Genomic DNA, 18316 nt, shown 5'->3' with positions numbered 1-18316 from the left:
ATGGAGTCCATGAGGAGATATATTATGTAGGATTTGACAGTTGACTGTTCTGTGGTCTCTCTGGTGACTGAGAAAGAGGCGTCCCATTGATTGATTGATTGAGAGAGGGTCTTGCTTTGTTGCCCAGGTTAGAGGGCACTGACATGATCATGGCTCATTGCAGCCTCCTCGACCTCCCAGGCTTAAGCCATCTTCTTCTGCCTCAGCCTCCTGTATAGCTGGGACTACAGGTGTGTGTGCACCACCATGCCCAGCTAATTTTTAAATTTTTTGTGGAGATGAGTTTTTGCCACATTGTTCAAGCTGGTCTTGAACTCCTGGCATCAGGTGGTCCTCTTGCCTTGGCTTCCTAAAATGCTAGGATTACAGGCGTGAGCCACTGTGCCCAGCAGGGAGCCCCATTTAACTTGAAGCATGGTGATCAGATTGCAAATAATGGAGAAGTAGCCAATAATGAGAGTCGATAAACTCTTCGTTGTCCTATGGGGGGAGTATGTGGAAATCTTTTACTGAAAGTCCCTATAAATTTGGGTAGATAACCAACCGAAACCTATATGTCTGAGCTAGATAAAATGTAATATCTCAGGAGTAGGGAATGTGTTGTCAATTCCAACAGTACCGTTCCTGGTCTTTATCTTCCTTTGTCACCATGTTCCGTGAATCTGTATTGTGTTTTCTCTGTGCGGAGCCTATAGCAGGTCTTTGTGGAAGGCACAAAGAAGGACTGCTGCTCTCCGGAACTTATAAGTGGAGAACATTGAAATGAACATTCTCCATTGTAATAGAAAAGGACAAGGAATTTCTCAAGACCAGAAAAATGTATCAATTGGGATATTTTACTGTGCACATTGTCTTCCCTACTCTTCCTGAAAAAACAAAATATCCCTCTTAAAAAATAACAACCACGAAAAGCACCATTTAAGAAGCACATGATTAAAATAGGTGATTTCATGTTTTGTTTTGTTTTGTTTTTTTAAATGAGGGTTTTCTTTTGCATTTTGTGTGGCTTGGTGCCTTTGTGTGTGTTACAGAGAAAGCAGAAAATAATGGGGAAATATTTTAGTACAGGAAGATGAGAACATGCAAAATGAATAATGAAAGACTTACCATTTATTCAGATAATGAGGATTTAATTTGCCTAAAACTCAGGCATCTTAAAAGATAACTTACAACCTTAAGACTCCTGTTCCTCCCAAGACTTGCTGTTAAACTGAAGTTAAAATGAATGGAAGAATGAATGAATATGAATGACAGCCAAGTATAGACTTTATTGACCTTTTGCTTCACCAGACCAGAATATACTCTACAAAAAGGTTCATCTTAACTACATTTACTGAATCTGTCCCCACCTCAAACTTGAATCCCATTAAAAAAAAAAAAAAAAGTCAGTCCTGGTTTTTGAAGTCAGCAAAATCAAAGTATGTTCATGTTAAGTGGAGATGCTTGTCAAATAGCTGAGAAATGAAAGTATCTGTGAAATCTGTATAATTTTAAAATTATGATATACTTAAGTAAATAGTTCTAAGAGTAATAGAGAAAAAAGTGGAACCTCAAAATTTGGGGAGCCTGGTTTTTATCACACTTGTTTTTTCTCCCATTTGAGAAACCGTAATTACTTTGATTTGTGTTTCAAAAGAATTTTTACTCATGAAGAACTAGAGAACTGCTAGAAAACTGAACAATTAAGCTATGGATCCTCTGCAAATAGATCACAGCCTTTAAATCAATACTTCTTCAAATACTGGGAGATAAGGAATCTATAAGCATTATCCTTGAGCATATATGAAAAACGTTACAAAGTGAAGTTAACTCTTTTTTTCAGTCCCTTACAGATGTATGAATAAGGAATTCATGGGTTTAACTAGAAGAGCAGGAAATATGTTTTTGAGATTGAAAACATTTGATACAATGTCTCAATACTTTATTTGGAACAGCATGAATTGGAAATTACTTTACGTCATCTACTAGTCACTGAAGATATTAACTGTGAAAAACTATAAGTAAAGGGTGATGATAAATGGCAGGGAATATTCTATATGGGTGGTGTCTTTCGAATTACCGTCATGACTCATTTTACATCTGATGTTCTTAACATCCTTACTAATAACTTGGAGAAGGAAATATAATGACACACAAACGAAAGTTGCATATGATTTCTAGTTGGGAGATGTTGCAAACCAAATCAGACCTTATGGAAAGACATCAATAACGTGGAGGGGTAGAACATCATTTTTCGCTACCTCAGTGTATGCTATTTTCTTAGAACTTTATTTTTTCTGGCCAGGCGCAGTGGCTCACACCTGTAATCCCAGCACTTTGGGAGGCCAAGGCAGGTCGATCACCTGAGGTCAGGAATTCAAGACCAGCCTGGCCAACATGGTGAAACCCTGTCTCTACTAAAAATACAAAAATTAGCTGGGCGTGGTGGCGCACACCTGTAATCCCAGCTACTCAGGAGGCTGAGGCAGGAGAATTGTTTGAACCCGGGAGGCGGAGGTTGCAGTGAGCCGAGATTGCGCCACTGCACTCCAGCCTGGGCAACAGAGCGAAACTCCATCTCAAAAAAAAAAAAAAAAAAAAAAAAAAAAAAAAAAAAACCTTTATTTTTTCTGATTTTAAAAGTAATAACTAGTTTGCAGAAACATTAAAAGTTAAAAAAAAAAGTAAAAAGCTAAAAAGAACTGATAATTTAATCACCCTGGGGCAGTCACTGTTAACTTTTTAAAATATTTACTTTCAGTCCTTTTGCCATACATTTTTAACTGGTTGAGATCATACCACACACATAATTTTTTCCACACACATAACTTTGTATCTTTTCCACTTCGCATTATATAAAATTTCCCATGTCATTACAAACTTTTTGTAAACATCTCTTTGAAAGGCTGTGTGTAATGCTCGGTTTTAAGGCTCTAGATACATAGAGGACCAGATCTGGGAGAACTGGAATTTGGTGGTTGTGTAGATTCCCATCAATATTATGTTTAAATCTACCATGTTATAGCTGAGAATGCAACATTTTCTTTACAATATAAACATAAAAATACCGTGGGAAAGCAGTTTGGGCTTGTGGGCTGCATTCTGCAAAGGCTTGTTGAATTAATGTACTCCCTATAGGATCTGAACAGGATTCCAGTTCTCCCTTCCTTACTAATCTTGAAAGAAGCCTTTAAGAGAAGCCTTTGGCAGGAGGCCTGGCCAATTCCAGGTAAAGGACTATGAATTCAACTTTTCATGTCTAAGATTCTGGCAGCTATTTCCACTAGTGGCTTTAGAAATCTGTACTACATGAGTTGATGGTCTCATCTGGCCCCTGTTTCTTAACTGCATCGGGAGGAGTATCTGGCCTGGCAATTTAGGATTTCTTCATCCCTTATTGAATGGATGCCAAGCTTTGTAAAAGATGGCTTGGGGTAATTTTCTATGGTGGTGTGTTTGCTCCTGAGTGTCAAAAGTTTCAATAAAAGGCTTTCTGTTCTCTGACAACAGCCCATTTTTCCCAGACACATGCCTTGTTGTTTTTCCATCATTGACAGTAGATAAGTTTGGATGCAGCCAGAAGCGGTTGGCATGGACCCGCACTTGAGGGGCTCCTGGGATGGTCTTCCAGCCACTCACTGTAGGCACCACCTTAACTGATGCCTTCTTGACCTGAAAGCTCTTTGTTCCATTAGCTTTTTCCTCCTCAGCAATGACTTCTGTGGTGATGGCTGTTGCTTTCCTTCTCTTTCCATTTTTCAGTTATCGCTTTCCTCCCAGCATGTCTGTGCTGTGTAATTCTCTTGTAAAAGTTGCTTCTTGCTCATAAGTCCCCAAGTGGAGGAATGGAGCAGTTAACCTGCTGTTTCAAAAAGTTGTAATCGAAACCATCATTCTCTGTAACTAGAATTCATAAAGAAGCATTATGAAGATTGAGTTTTTAATTCAGTAAAATTCAATAACAGTAATAATAGCTAAGCACGTTACCTACCTAGAAAACCTATGAGATGTATATTGTTATGTCCATTTCAGAAGTGAAAACTGAGGCACAGAGAGGTTAAGTAGCTTCCACAAGATTGCATAACTGTAAGTCTTCTTAATACTAATTCAGTCTTACCACTAGGTGCTGAAAGTGGCACGGGTTTATTCATTCCATCCTTAGGTCCCTAGTGCCTAGATAACTCATTGCACTCAGGCCTTGCTCCATAAATCTAAATATTTTGTGATAGATGTTGAGTTTCCTGTTGACTGAAGTAAATTAAGAATATTTAGCATCTCCTGTGCAAGGCACATGGGTAGATACAAAGATTACCAGAACCCAGTCCTCCTCCTCCAGCATTTATAGTCCAGTTGATTCAACAGGCACATAGAGAAGCAGCCATAAATATAAGACAGAGGACAGTGAATGCTGTTTTAGAGATTCAAAGTGAGTTCAGTAGGAACATGGGGGAGGTGAGAGAGAGTTCCAACAGTTGACATCTAGGATATTTTCGTGAAAGGCATACAATATGGGTTTACCCCTCATTGTTGAATATGTCTTACTAAGTGGTAACTGGAGTGTCCTGAGTTTAATTTAATCTGTTTTGGGATCTCCATTCTTGAAGCACCTTTGAATCATCTTTCTAAATGTTTTGCTATACATCTAGAAGACGTATCAAATGTGGACCTTGGCTGGGTGCAGCGGCTCATGCCTGTAATCCCAGCACTTTGGGAGGCCGAGGTGGGAAGGTCTCTTGTTTAAGCCCAGGAGTTGGTGACCAGCCTGGGCAACATAGTGAGACCCTGTCTCTAGAAAAAAAAATTAAAAATTAGCTGGGCATGTGGCCGGGCACAGTGGCTCATGCTTGTAATCCTAGCACTTTGGGAGACCAAGGCGGGCGGATCACCTGAGGTCAGGAGTTCGAGACCAGCCTGACCAACACGGTGAAACCCTGTCTCTACTAAAAATACAGAAATTAGCCAGGCGTGGTGGCGGGCACCTGTATTCCCAGCTACTCAGGAGGCTGTGACAGGAGAATCACCTGAACCCGGGAGGCAGAGGTTGCAGTGAGCTGAGATTGTGCCATTGCACTCCAGCCTGGGCGATGAGAGTGAAACTCCGTCTCAAAAAAAAAAAAAAAAAAATTAGCTGGGCATGATGGTGTGTATCTGTAGTCTCAGCTACTTGAGAGGCTCGCTTGAGCCCGGGAGGTCGAGGCTGTGGTGAGCTATGATGGCACCACTGCACTCCAGCCTGGGTGACAGAGCAAGATCCTGTCTCCTAAAAAAAAAAAAGTGTACCTTACCTCTGGCTGTATTTAGGAAGCTCCTTTTTTGAATAAGTATGTGGCTTGAACTCATTATTTCTAATAAAAACAAAATATAAAAATGATATCATTGGCCGGGTGTGGTGGCTCACGCCTGTAATCCCAGCACTTTAGGAGGCCGAGGCGGGTGGATCACGAGGTCAGGAGTTCGAGAGCAGCCTGACCATTATGGTGAAACCCCATCTCTACTAAAAATACAAAAATTAGCCGGGCGTGGTGGTGGATGCCTGCAGCTACTCGGGAGGCTGAGGTAGGGGAATCACTTGAACCCAGGAGGCAGAGGTTGCAGTGAGCTGAGATCGCGCCACTGCACTCCATCCCGGGTGACAATGCAAGACTCCATGTCAAAAAAAAAAAAAAAAAGAAAGAAAGATATCATTGAGCCTTTTTAAGTAACTTGATATAATGTTCTCTGCCTTTTTTCTATAAAATAGAGGAGCCCAGAAAATGGGGGAAAAAAGGAATAAATGTTATTCTTTGGGAATCTGTGGAGCAGATGATGAAAGTAAAGAATGAGTCCTAAGATACTAAAGTCAGAGCTATTTAGTGTTAGCGAGATTTAGAGGTAGTCTTTATGGAAGCAGTAGGTTATCTTTCAGAGCCGTAGAAGGAGTGTTTCAGATAAGACCGAGGTGAATGAACACAGCAGGCATCCCTGAGATGGAAAGCTTCTGGAAAAAGATGGGTTTGTTCTCTGACTCACCTCATTAGATACTGACTACACCCCTGATTATTTTGTGGTCGAATATTAAGTATCAGGATATCACAGCCTCATGAGCAACTTTTTTTCCCCCCATTCTAATCAACATTCCTGGCCAGAGAGAGGCTTACAGGAAAAGAAGAATATGTGGTAAAATATACATAACATAAGCAGCTTAGCCGTTTTTAAGTGTGTAGTTCAGTGGCTTTAAGGACATTCACACTGCTGTGCAACCATCACCACCATCCATCTCCAGAACTTTTTTTATCTTGCAAAATTGAAACTCTATACCCATTGAGCTACCCGCCCCCACCCCCAGCCCCTGGCAACCATCAGTCTACTTTCTGCCTCTAATTTTGACTACTCTAGGTACCTTATATAAAAGTGAAATCATACAGTATTTGTCTTTTTTGTAAGTGGCTTGTTTTTACTTTAATGTCTTCTAGGTTCATGTTGCAGCATGTGTCAGAATTTTTATTATTATTATTATTATTATTATTATTATTATTATTATTTTAGATGGAGTCTCGCTCTGTTGCCAGGCTGGAGTGCAGTGGTGTGATGTCGACTCACTGCAACCTCCGCCTCCCGGGTTCAAGCGATTCTCCTGCCTCAGCCTCCCGCGTAGATGGGATTACAGGTGCATGCCACCATGCCCAGCTAAATTTTGTATTTTTTGTAGAGACGGGGTTTCACCATGTTGGCCAGGTTGGTCTCGATCTCTTGACCTCATGATCCACCCACCTCGGCCTCCCAAAGTGCTGGGATTACAGGCGTGAGCCACCATGCCCGGCCAATTTCCTTCCTTTTTAAGGCTGAATAATATTCGATTGTATGCCCTAAGTCTTTTTTTTTTTTTTTTCCGAGGCAGGATCTTGCTCTGTCACCCAGGCTGGAGTGCAGTGGCACGATCGGGGCTCACTGCAACCTCAACTTCCTGGCTCAAGCGATCTTCCCGCCTCAGCCCTCCAAGTAGCTGGGACTACAGGTGTGCACCACCACATCCAGCTAAATTTTTTGGAATTTTTTAGTAGAGATAAGGTCTTACTGTGTTGCCCAGGCTGGCCTCCAACTCCTGAGCTTAAGCAATCCTCCTGCCTCAGCCTCCCAAAGTGTTGGGATTACAGGCATAATAAGCCTTTTAAGTAGCAGTTTTTTGGTTGAAAACAAAACAACAAAACACTGTTGCAGGCATTTACCTCTTTTCTGATTGAAACTATTTTGTTTCCCTTCTCTACTCTGAAAGACAGAAAAGCTCTGGAAATTTCTGCTGGGGAAAGAAATTTCCCATTTTTATCTTCAGCTCAAGACATTTTTGGAGACATTTGACTAAACTGTTTACTTTAAATTTGTCAGATTAGAAAGATGCTTTTTCATATGTGTCAGGAGTTTCTCACATGTCTATGTTTTTTAAAATGTTTTAGTTTTCAAATGGTAGATTGATTGGTGTTTTAACAGGAAGCTAACTGTTCAAAATGATTACAGGCCCATTATTTTTCCACTAAACGTTTCGACACTAGCATCAGAGCACTGAGAGACACCTGCGCTGTGATGCTTCCCATTAGGGTATATTCTCCATGATGCCTCCTTGAGCCACCATATCTGTCTCTCTGACTCTCTAACTCTCTAAATCGGAGTCTGAACTTAGTATTGTTGTTTGCACTTGATTGACACCCAGTAACTATGTGGCATGCATATATGTGGACTTAAGGGCATAATAGAATTAGAAATTTTTCCATCATAGTCAAACCAATTCACCATCACTGATTTATCCCTGTAGTGACTGTAAACTATGAACTGCCTTTAGATAGGCAGTCTAAGTATCTCTCAAACCTTAATTTCATCTTTAATTTTACTGCCTTAGGTGGATTATTGTGTCAACCTCCCCATTGTCTTCTTGGCTTTTGCATGTCCTTGCTTTTCTTCTTCATTCCTCCCAATACCACCAGATCATCTGTCTTAAGTTCACAAATTTGATTGGGCCATGCCTCTACTTATTTTTCATCACTACTGGTTGCTTTTAAGACAAAGCAAAAGCAAAAAATGTAACATTGGCCCTAACTTACCTTGCTGGCCTTTTGAGCCCAAGCAGCTCTCCAGTCACCTCCCTTCAACTCCCACTGCGAATCCCTGCCACCCTCGATCCTGTGCTGGGAAGTCCCCATTCCCTGCACACATACCTGCCGTGCCTCCTGCTTTTCTTCAGCTAGAATACCCTTTCCACCAGTCTCTACTTGGCAAAATTTTACCCATCCTTTAGAATTTAATGCAAGTTGCATCATTGCTGTGAGGCATATTTTCCCATGAACGTTTGTTAATAGCTCTTTGTTTTCTTGTTCTATAGGTGCCTTTATCGTAGTGCTTATCCCTTTGTATTGTGATGCTCTGTTAATGATTTTGTCTCTGCTGCTATATTCTCTTTTTAATTTTAGGGTCGGGGGTACATGTGCAGGTTTGTTACATGGGTATATTGCATAATACTGGAGTTTGGGCTTCTATCGAACCCATCGCCCAAATAGTGAACATAGTACCCAATAGATAGTTTTTCAATCCTTGCCCCCCTCCCTTCCTCCCCACTTTTGGAGTCCCAAGTGTCTATTGTTTCCATTTTCATGTCCATCTGCACCCACTGTTTAGCTCCCTCTAATAAATAAGAATATGTAGTATTTGGTTTTCTGTTTCCATGTTAATTTGCTTAGGATCATGGCCTCCAGCTGCATCCATGTTGCTGCAAATGACATGATTTCATTCTTTTTCATGGCTGTGTAGTATTTCATGATCTATATGCACCTCCTTTCTTTATCCAATCCACTGTTGATAAGCACTTAGGTTGATTCCATGACTTTGCTATTGTGAATAGTGCTTCTGCTGCCAAATTTTGAACCCTTTAAAGATCTAGGACTCTGCCCATCTCACCTTTGTAGATACAGCATCTGGCTTAGATTGAGGCTCATGGTAGTTCTAGAAAAGAATGCTGAATGAATGAATGAATGAGGAATGAATGAATTAAGGTAATTGAATCCAACCTTCATTTTAGAGGTGTAAAGAAAAACTGAAGAAAATATGGCTTTGACCTCAGGTATCTCTTACACATAGAAATGTCATGAGCAAGTGTGGGATACATGTCAGTCTGTGTGTCCCACACATTCCTGAAAGCTGCTACTTTTAGCCAACTGGACCTTAGTTGACTCTTAAAGGTGAGATGGGATTCAAATATATTGGGGGAGGAGGTGCCATCTCCAGGTAAAGGCCTGGATTATGTCATGATTGAATACATAAAATATTTTGGATCTGAAAAGATCTTTGTATGCTAGTTGAATTCATACAGCTACTTCATGGGAAAATTAAGATTTAGTCCACATGTGTACAGCATGTTTCATGATAAAGCACTGGACAAATAAAACCCCAACTGGCCCCGTGATACTCATTCCAGCCATATCATCTTTCTCTCTCCCTTACCCACCATCTTAAACTTTCAAAATATATCTAAAAGGAAGGCATTGTTAATCAAAAGATAAAAAACTAATCCTCTAGTAGGAGGAATGTTTATGATTTCCTTTTATCTGTCATAACAACAGAAAATAGCATTTTAAACATTTTAAAGCATGATGGCAAATTATGTTTTGCCAATGTGGTATATGAAATGGAAATTTACTCTGGCTCGTTCATCCTCTGTGAATAAGATGATCCTACAACAAAATAGCATGCAGGCTCCTCTCTCGGGAACAGTGGGGGTAAAATATAAACAGTATTTTCATATACTGTCAGACGTTTAGAGGGCTGCCTTCCATGATTTTAATATTGTCTGACTGTACCTTCTCCACTTCATTTAGCACATGAGTAGGTTTTGATCCCATCTTCGACACTGCATTTCCCCATCATGAGAAGGCCCTACTAAATCTTAGAAAGTCATTTTGCTTCAACGAAGAGACAGTCTCACCCCTCCTGTTACTGTCATACGGTTCTTTCCAGTTTTTTAGAACATGGTCTCTAGAGGTGTTCAAAAAGCAAGCAAATGAAGCAAATGATCAGATTTTGGCAGAAGGTAAACTACATGATAAATGATAGAATTTGGCTCAAATTCTACTGGTATACACACATACACACATGTCCCTCTGTGTGTGTATGTCTAATATACAAATATAAAACAGACTTCATCTCTATATGTTCAGTAGAATGATAGATACTAAAGTTTTTATTGGACAGATTGAAAGAGTAAACCCTAAAAGACAAATAAATATTGAAGAATCTAAGATGGGACCAGGTGTTTTGTATTTAGAGAAAGTTTCCCATTAGTCTTGAGAGTTGAAGAGAAAGATAGCTGTTAGGAGACATGGCAAGTTGCAGCAGCAATCAGAAGTAAACCCTGGAGTTTCTTCTGAACTTTGGGAATTTATATGAACAGCTATTAAGAAGCTCTGTGTGTGTGTGTGTATTTAGACATATATATATGTGTATGTATATATATGTGTGTGTATATATATATTCAGACGTAGTCACCCAGGCTGGAGTGCAGTGGTGTGATCTTGGCTCACTGCAACCTCCGCCTCCCGGGTTGAAGTGATTCTCCTGCCTCAGCCTCCCGAGTAGCTCGGATTACAGGTGCACAACACCACGCCCAGCTAATTTTTGTATTTTTAGTAGAGACGGGGTTTCACCATGTTGGTCAGGCCAGTCTCGACCTCCTGACCTCATGATCTGCCTGCCTCGGCCTCCCAAAGTGCTGGGATTACAGGCGTAAGCCACCGTGCCTGGCCAAGAAGCATTATATATTCTGAGTGCATTGGTGTAGGGGTGTGTAAGAGATGATGGCAGAAGATGATTAAAAATTGAGTATTGTGGGAGATCAAATGAAGAAGATGGAATCTGGGGATAGGATCTTTGTCTATAAAATTATTGAAAAGGCTGGTGTGATGGCTCATGCCTGTAATCCCGGCACTTTGGGAGGCCAAGGCAGGAGGATCGCTTGAGCCCAGGAATTTGAGACCAGCCTGGGCAACATAGTGACTTTGTCTCTACTGAAAAATAAAATTAGCCAGGCAGGGTGGTACACACCTGTGGTCCCAGCCACTTGGGAGGCTGAGGTGGGAGGATCGCTTGAGTCCAAGAGTCCAAGGCTACTATAGTGAGCAGTGATTGTGCCACTGCACTCCAGCCTGAATCAGAGCAAGACCCTGTCTCAAAAACAAACAAAAAAAAACCAACAACAACAAAAAGAAAATTATTGAAATAGTCCCCATGATGGTAACAAGGCTCTAGACTGGCATCAAAGAGGAAGGAGATAAATCTGAAAGCACAGCCTTGGTGATGGGTTGGATATGAGAAGGCGCAATAAGAGGTGAATTTCAAGTCATGAGCCTAGGTGACAGGATAGGCAAGAGAATTTTAGGAAGAGGAGGTGATGATGTTCACTCAACTATTCCAATAGACTACTCATTCTTGTGATGTGTTCATGGGTGTCACAAGAAGTAGGAATTCTGTAGTCAGGTAAGTTTGGAATATACTGAGATAAAGTTAAGGATAAAGTTAAACAGTAACTGAAGGACTTTTCATAGCCTTTAATATGCTGTGATGAATTGATTAGACCGAGTATTCAGTCTTTGCCAAATTTATCAGATTATGGGGTTAAGTGTTTTGGAGATTGTGTCAGGGAGGGAGGGTACACTTTGGAAAATGATTTCAGAACAAGAGAATGGGGCGTGTGTGTGTGTACGCATACGTGGGTGATAATCACCCATCAAAGTGAGAGTCTTTTGATCATAATAGATATGGAACTTGAGAGAATGTGAGAGAGCAGGCTAATATGAGGAGTATTTGGAAGTCAGGCAGAGAGATGTTCACTGGAAACATAGCTGAGATTAGATTCTTCTCTATAGCAACCAATAATTAATAGGAGGATAGGTGATGTGTGTTGGCGGTTGAGGTGGGGTGGACAAGAGGAAGCAAGGCAAGGGCAACCGAGGCCCAGGAAGACATCCCAGACAAATGTGCTGTCACCAGTAACCAGGTTGGAAAGAGCTGGTACATGGCAGTGATTGAAACAGTAGGGCTCTAATCTAAGAGGCGTAGAGGCTCTCTGGTTTGTCAAGGAGGACATCTCCTCTCTTTCTGCCTGTTGTGGTAGGTGCTAATGCTAGGGCAAAGGGTGAGTGAATGGTATCCCACTACTCCCTGCTCCACTCAACAGACACTTCACCGACCTCTCATTTTGTAAGGATAAGAGAATAATGAGCATTTAGGTCCTACTCTCGAGGTGGGCACTATTTCTGAAGGAAAAGGGCAAGAAAGGTAGTTAAACTGCTAACTGTGACATATTTGATGGATTGATTGATTGATTGACTGACTGACTGACTGACTGTAGAGATGAGGTCTTGCTATGTTGCCCACGCTGGTCTTGAACTTCCTGGCTCAAGTGATCCTCTCACCTCAGCTTCCCAAAGTGTTGGGATTACAGGTGTGAGCCAATGCCCCCAGCAAGTGTGATATACTTGACAACTGCTTCTACAGCAGCTGTGAATCTGACAAGGTCTTTAACTGTGGGCAAAGAGGTTTAATATATTTGAATTCTCTAACTTTTTGAGGCAACCAAGGAAATAAACATCATATGAATAGCTCTAAGTCTTAAGCCCAATTTCATAATCAGAAAATTACTTTTTAAATTTTATTTTTCCTTATAACCAAGTTTAAAAATAGACTGGGAAGCACACCCCTTTGGAGAAGTTGGAATTGGCATAACAGTATGTGAGGTGTTACAAAGGTAAACCCTGGTCCTGGAATGGAACTACAAGTGTAGTTTTTTTTCTTTTACCGGACCATACGCTTTATTTTTAGAATTTTGCGTTGTATTTTACTCTGGTGTATCTTCTATTGATATCAAATAGTTTAAGCTGGGCCCACCAAATGTAGATGAGATGACAGTTTCTAATGTAAATTTCTAAGGGAGCAGAAAAGCTTCCAGGGAAGCACACAAGGCACCCCATTGTAAGGACACTCCTTTGTGCTAGTTCTTTTCTGGCTCTGACTTGAGCTGGCTCACAGGGCTTCTGCTCTGTGCCTACCACTCCTCACCGAGAGCCAAGAAGACTTTTCATAATGCCATCCGTCATAGGTGTTCATGAGGGGGACATGTAAAAATAAATATAAAAAGTTTACAGTGAGTTTTAATAGCAGTTTAGGGATCTTTCTGAATTATGGTAAACAAAAACTGAAAAGTTACAGATATGGTCATATATAGATAACTGTTTTGACCCTCCTCCTGTCACTGTGTCCTGTAGCTCTCTGTATCCCATATATGAGCAGGATTCAGGATAACTGTGTGGAATGGTTGGGCACCCCTCAGCACACCATTCTGGAGAACCAACCCCACAACTGCAGTTTCAGTGTTTGCTTTGATGTTCACCATCCTCCTGCCTTTTTTCCCCACTTTCCTGCCTCACACTGAATGGGCACTTGATAAATCTGTACTGAACAGAAAGGGAAGGAATCCTCTCAGATACCAGTGTTGTAAAAGGAATGCCATCAAAGAGTCATCTTTATCTTGTGTCTTAGCAGCTGTTTGAAAAGTGATCTCTTGTGTTTGACTTTGTGTGAGTGGTATGGTCTGGCTCTGTGTCCCCACCCAAATCTCATCTTGAATTGTAATCCCCATGTGTTGGGGGAGGGACCTTGTGGGAGGTGATTAGATTATGGGGGCGGTCCCCCCATGCTGTTCTCGTGATAGTGAGTGAGTTCTCACGAGATCTGATGGTTTTATTAGGGGCTTTTCCCCACGTCACTCATTCTTCTCCTTCCTGTGGCCATGTGAAGAAGGACATATTTGCTTCCCTTTCTGCCATGATTGTAAGTTTGCTGAGGCCTCCCCAGCCATGCTGAACTGTAAGTCAATTAAACCTCTTTCCTTTATTAATTACCCAGTCTCAGGCATAACTTTACTAGCAGCGTGAGAAAGGACTAATAAGGTGAGTGTTTGAGTACTATCTATGGATAGCTTCTCAGACCACCATCTTCTTCTTATAATAGCTGCCAGAAAGCCAGGCCTCTGGACAGAGGAGCTTTATCAGCTGCTAGAATGCAAGGAGCTCTCTCTCTCTCTCCTCCCACTACCCATTGAACCTGGCTGCCTTTGTGATACGAGAGTTGTATGTGGTATTCTTGGAGAGGAGATTTTCAGAGATTTTCTTCTCCTTAGCATTGTCCTATAATTGGAAGCTTGGAGTTTGCATGTGAATTGGAATAAAGTAGGAGAAAGAATTTTATACTCTTGATTTGAGCAGGATCTTGGTCTCACGTTCTGCAGTCACAAAGAAACAAATACATTAGTCATTTGGGAACTAGATTCCCCTGGACTCCAATCCAGCGATTGCCTTTCCTGTAAGCATTAGTTTCTTCATTTTGGCAGAGAAAACAAATTAGTTGCTCCACTAACTGAAATCATATGGTGGTTATCTGTCTTGATGCTGTACCACTGGATCTTGTAGCGCTAGGAGTACATATGATACTCCCACTGTACACGAAAATCCTGAAATGTTTATTTAGTGCTTTTGGCAAGACAGCAAATGGGAGAGGTAGTTACATTATTAAATGTTCAAAGGAATGAACTTTCTGAATTATTGATTTTTAAAAGTCAGGTTTTAAATGGAGATAGGTATGTGGCAAGAAAGACAAAAGTTGACAGCAGCCTGGTAATTACCATGTGTAGAAGAAGATCCACAGTGATACAGATACAGCTCTATCCATCCAACCACATGCACATCCTTTCCCAGACCAAGCAGATCTGACTAATGTGGGTGTGTGTACTGGGAAGTCTTCAGCTGCCTCACAGAAGGAAGAGGAAATAATGGGCCAAGTTAGGGAGAAGAACCTGAGAGTCTGTTCTATAAAGTCATATGGCAAAATGGGTCTGTTTCCAGATCCCCTGGGAGGTGAATGGGCTGTGTCCTGAGCATGTCAACACAGCCCCTTAGTGCATGGCTGGTGTTTGTCGTGGATAAGCCACCTTCCTTAAGGCACTCAGGGGAGCAAGAACACTGTGGAGGAAGCCAAAGGGGAGATCCTGTATCCTCTTCCGCAGCCACTGCAAGCCTAACATCCCTCTTTGTTGCCTTCTAGTTGGAGGAGAGATGTATGGATGCGATTCCTGATTGTTCTGTCCACTTAGCCCTGCAGTGTAGCTGACCTTCAGTTATCCATGAGATATCTGTGTACTGGAGCTAGACATTGCGTTCATGAGGCATGCCCTTTGAAATTTGGGATTCTATTCATTTTAAGCCCAATTGGCCAAAGATGTTTTCAGAGGTAGAGGGAAGCTGGAAGGCTGATGGGAAAGCAATAATTCACCACCGTTTTTCTTTGCTCCTGTATGTAGGGAAGGGTAGGGGCTAGAGGTTCTCAACTAGGGATGTTTGGAAAGGTGTGTGGTGTTCAGGGTACATGCAATGACTGGGGGACACTATAGACTTTGAGTGGGTAGTGGCAAGGGTTGCTAAATGTCCTTTAATGTGTGAGCCAGTCTTCTACATGAAGAAACACCTCACCTAAAATGCCAGTAAAGGGTAACACTGAGAAGGAGAAACAGGGTTTGGGCCTCTATGAAGGCTCATACAGTCATGAGAGTCTGCCTGCTTAGCCTTCTGGGCAGTCTGACCCCAGAGAGGCTAGATACAGCCTTCCAGTTTTGGTTCAAAGCCACCTTTCTTTCTTCCTTTCTTTCCTTCCTTCCCTCCCTCCTTCCCTCCCTCCTTCCCTCCCTCCTTCCCTCCCTCCTTCCCTCCCTCCTTCCCTCCCTCCTTCCCTCCCTCCTTCCCTCCTTCCTTCCTTCCCTCCTTCCTTCCTTCATCTTTCTAACTTTCTTCCTTCCCTCCTCCCTCTTGCCCTCCTTCCCTCCTTCCTTCCTTCCCTCCTTCTCTTTTCTTCTCCCCTTCCTTTCTTCTTCTCCTTCCTTCCCTCCTTCTCCTTCTTTCCTTCCCTCTTTCTCTTTCTTTCTGTCCTCCTCCTTCCTTCCACCTACCCATCCCTTCAGTGGCCAACTATCCTCCCCCATGTTTCCCTCAGCAATGTTGTCACATTGTCTGATCTACTGTACTCAAGTTCCTCTCTGAACTGAGTCATTTAGTAGCAATGACAAGTTCTTAGGCCAGTGAGAATAGAGAAGGCAGATGTGTTTGGTGGGAAAGGAGAGAGAGAAGAGAGGGAGAAGAGTTAAAAAGATGTTTTATAATTTATCTAGGTATGAGAATAGGCCCCTGAAGTTTTAATCCAAGAAAAGGCATTTGATTAATACTAATGGACTCCCTCCCACATCTAGGTCAGTGGTTCTCAAATGTGAGCGTGCATCAGAATCCCACGGAGGGTGTGTTCCTAGAGACTGCTGGGAACCATCCCCAGAGTTTCTGATTGAGAAAGCCTGGGGTGGGGCCTGGGAATTTGCTTTACTAACAAGTTCTCAGGTGCTGCTGGTGCAGGGACCACACTTCTCTAGGTCTGGGTCCTAGAGACAAGAGAAACACTAGGCCAATTCCCATCTCCGGAGCACTGGCAGGAACAGGCTGAGATGGGGAGAAACTTTGCCATATTCTAGACTTTTAACTATGGCCCATGAAGGAGAAGGGAAGATTTAAGGCCAGCACTTCCCAGAAGATGAGGATAATACCAGCTTCACCATCACCCCTGTCGCTGGGATCCATGCAGAGTCCAGTGTGCTGTGTTTTCTGAAATAGGAAGGAAACAAACCACAGTGAGCCTTACTTTTTTGTGTCCTTCTGTACCAAAGTAAGTGCATTGAATTGGTGGCCTTGCTTGATGTCTGGTAGCTTGGAAGTTTTGGTAAGCCAGGATATCAAAGATGATGGGCAATACTTTTCTTTTGTTACTAAAGAAGGGGAAGTTGTAAAAATGTGCAACCTGTTGAAGGTCTCTCTAAACCTGTTGGTTTAATGCCCAAACCGTTACATGTGTCCTTTTTTTTTTTTTTTTCAGGGAAGCAAACAAAGTCAGGAGTAGGGACAGTGTTTACTATTGCCTTTCCTGAATTCTTTGTTCAGTGATACCAGAAGCACTGGTTGTTTTTGTTTTCCTCTTCCTAATGTGTTAACAATGGTGATGCTTTATTCCAGCCCCAGAAAGGGAAAAACAAATATGTTGGCAGGGATGCTGCTAGAAGTGTGAACAGGAATGTGAATGAAATGAACACTTTGAGAGCTGCTATTTTTACTTTCGGTACCTGATTTTTCAAAATAATTCTAAGAACAGTTTTTCATCAAATTTGACCTGATGCCAGAATAACATCAAGCTTTTTTCATCCCTGATGTTCCCCTGGAATCATCAAATGTTATTAGTTTGAGTACTTAGCGGCAGTTTAGAGGTGGCATATTATTTTGGTTTCCATTTTTTATCCAATACAGAAGGCCCTGCGGCACTAAATAAAAATGTCACTGTGTAAGATGTAAAGGCTTTCTGTCACAAATGTTTTTAAAAATTCATGAAGGGCTGAGGATTTGATTTATCTTATCCTCTTTCTGTGATTTATTCATATTTAATGTTGGGTTCAACGTTTGAAGCATGAATAACTTTTTCAAATTAAAAACTGTGGTGAATCAGGTTTTTTTTGAAGAAAAATTCTACCATGCCAGTTTTTGAATTATGCAGTTCATTCCTCTTCATGTGTTCAAGGGCCAGAGATGTTTGATTTTCCCAGTGGCTGGAATTCTCACTGGCAAAACCCTTCATTGTTGCAGGAGAGGTTGATTTCCCCAGCTACGTGGTCGTGACAGCTGTTGCCCTGGTATCAATAGACATTTTCCCTCAGGCATCAATCATGATCACACATGTGTGGTAGCAAAGGGGAAGAGTGGGAACAGACCTCGCCTTGGGAACCAATGGATCTGTATATTTCTTTCTATTTTTGAGCTGCTGAGTTGCCTGTGTTTTTAGGAACATCTTTAGGCAGAGATAAGATCCAGTCTTCTCTATGGACAGTTCATAAATAATGTTAATAGAATTAGCCGCAAATGAAGGAAAGGAAATGAACTCAAAACAAACTCATAATCTTTCTTTTTTTGAACTAGTCAGTGGAAGCATAGGGTCTGAGGCGCTGGACTTTTTCTAAGCCCTTGGAGGCTTAAAAGACTATAAGGAAAAGAGCTGCTTGGTGGACTCGTTTTTGCCTTTGTGGCAGGCAGGTAGATCTGTTTAGAGGACATGAGAGTATCTCCCCTTTCTCTGGGAGGCAGGTGGAATTCTAGATGGCTAGACAGAGATGCAATAGGGTACACTGTCCTGGACATCCTGACTTCTGCCTGCCCATCCACCTGCCTGCCCGTCCTGCCCTCCTGGG

The 18316-nt window shown here is 41.8% G+C and overlaps 1 protein-coding gene across 18 annotated transcripts in view; it reads left to right on the top strand.

Moving 5' to 3' along the window:
* SH3KBP1 (SH3 domain containing kinase binding protein 1) overlaps window positions 1–18316 on the top strand; it is a 357317-nt gene that overhangs the window by 222429 nt on the left and 116572 nt on the right. The gene's annotated exons all lie outside the window — the stretch shown is intronic.

This window comes from Pan paniscus, chromosome X (assembly GCF_029289425.2).
Source record: "Pan paniscus chromosome X, NHGRI_mPanPan1-v2.0_pri, whole genome shotgun sequence".
Taxonomy (NCBI): Eukaryota; Metazoa; Chordata; class Mammalia; order Primates; family Hominidae; genus Pan; species Pan paniscus.
This window is presented reverse-complemented; position numbering and strand designations above follow the sequence as displayed.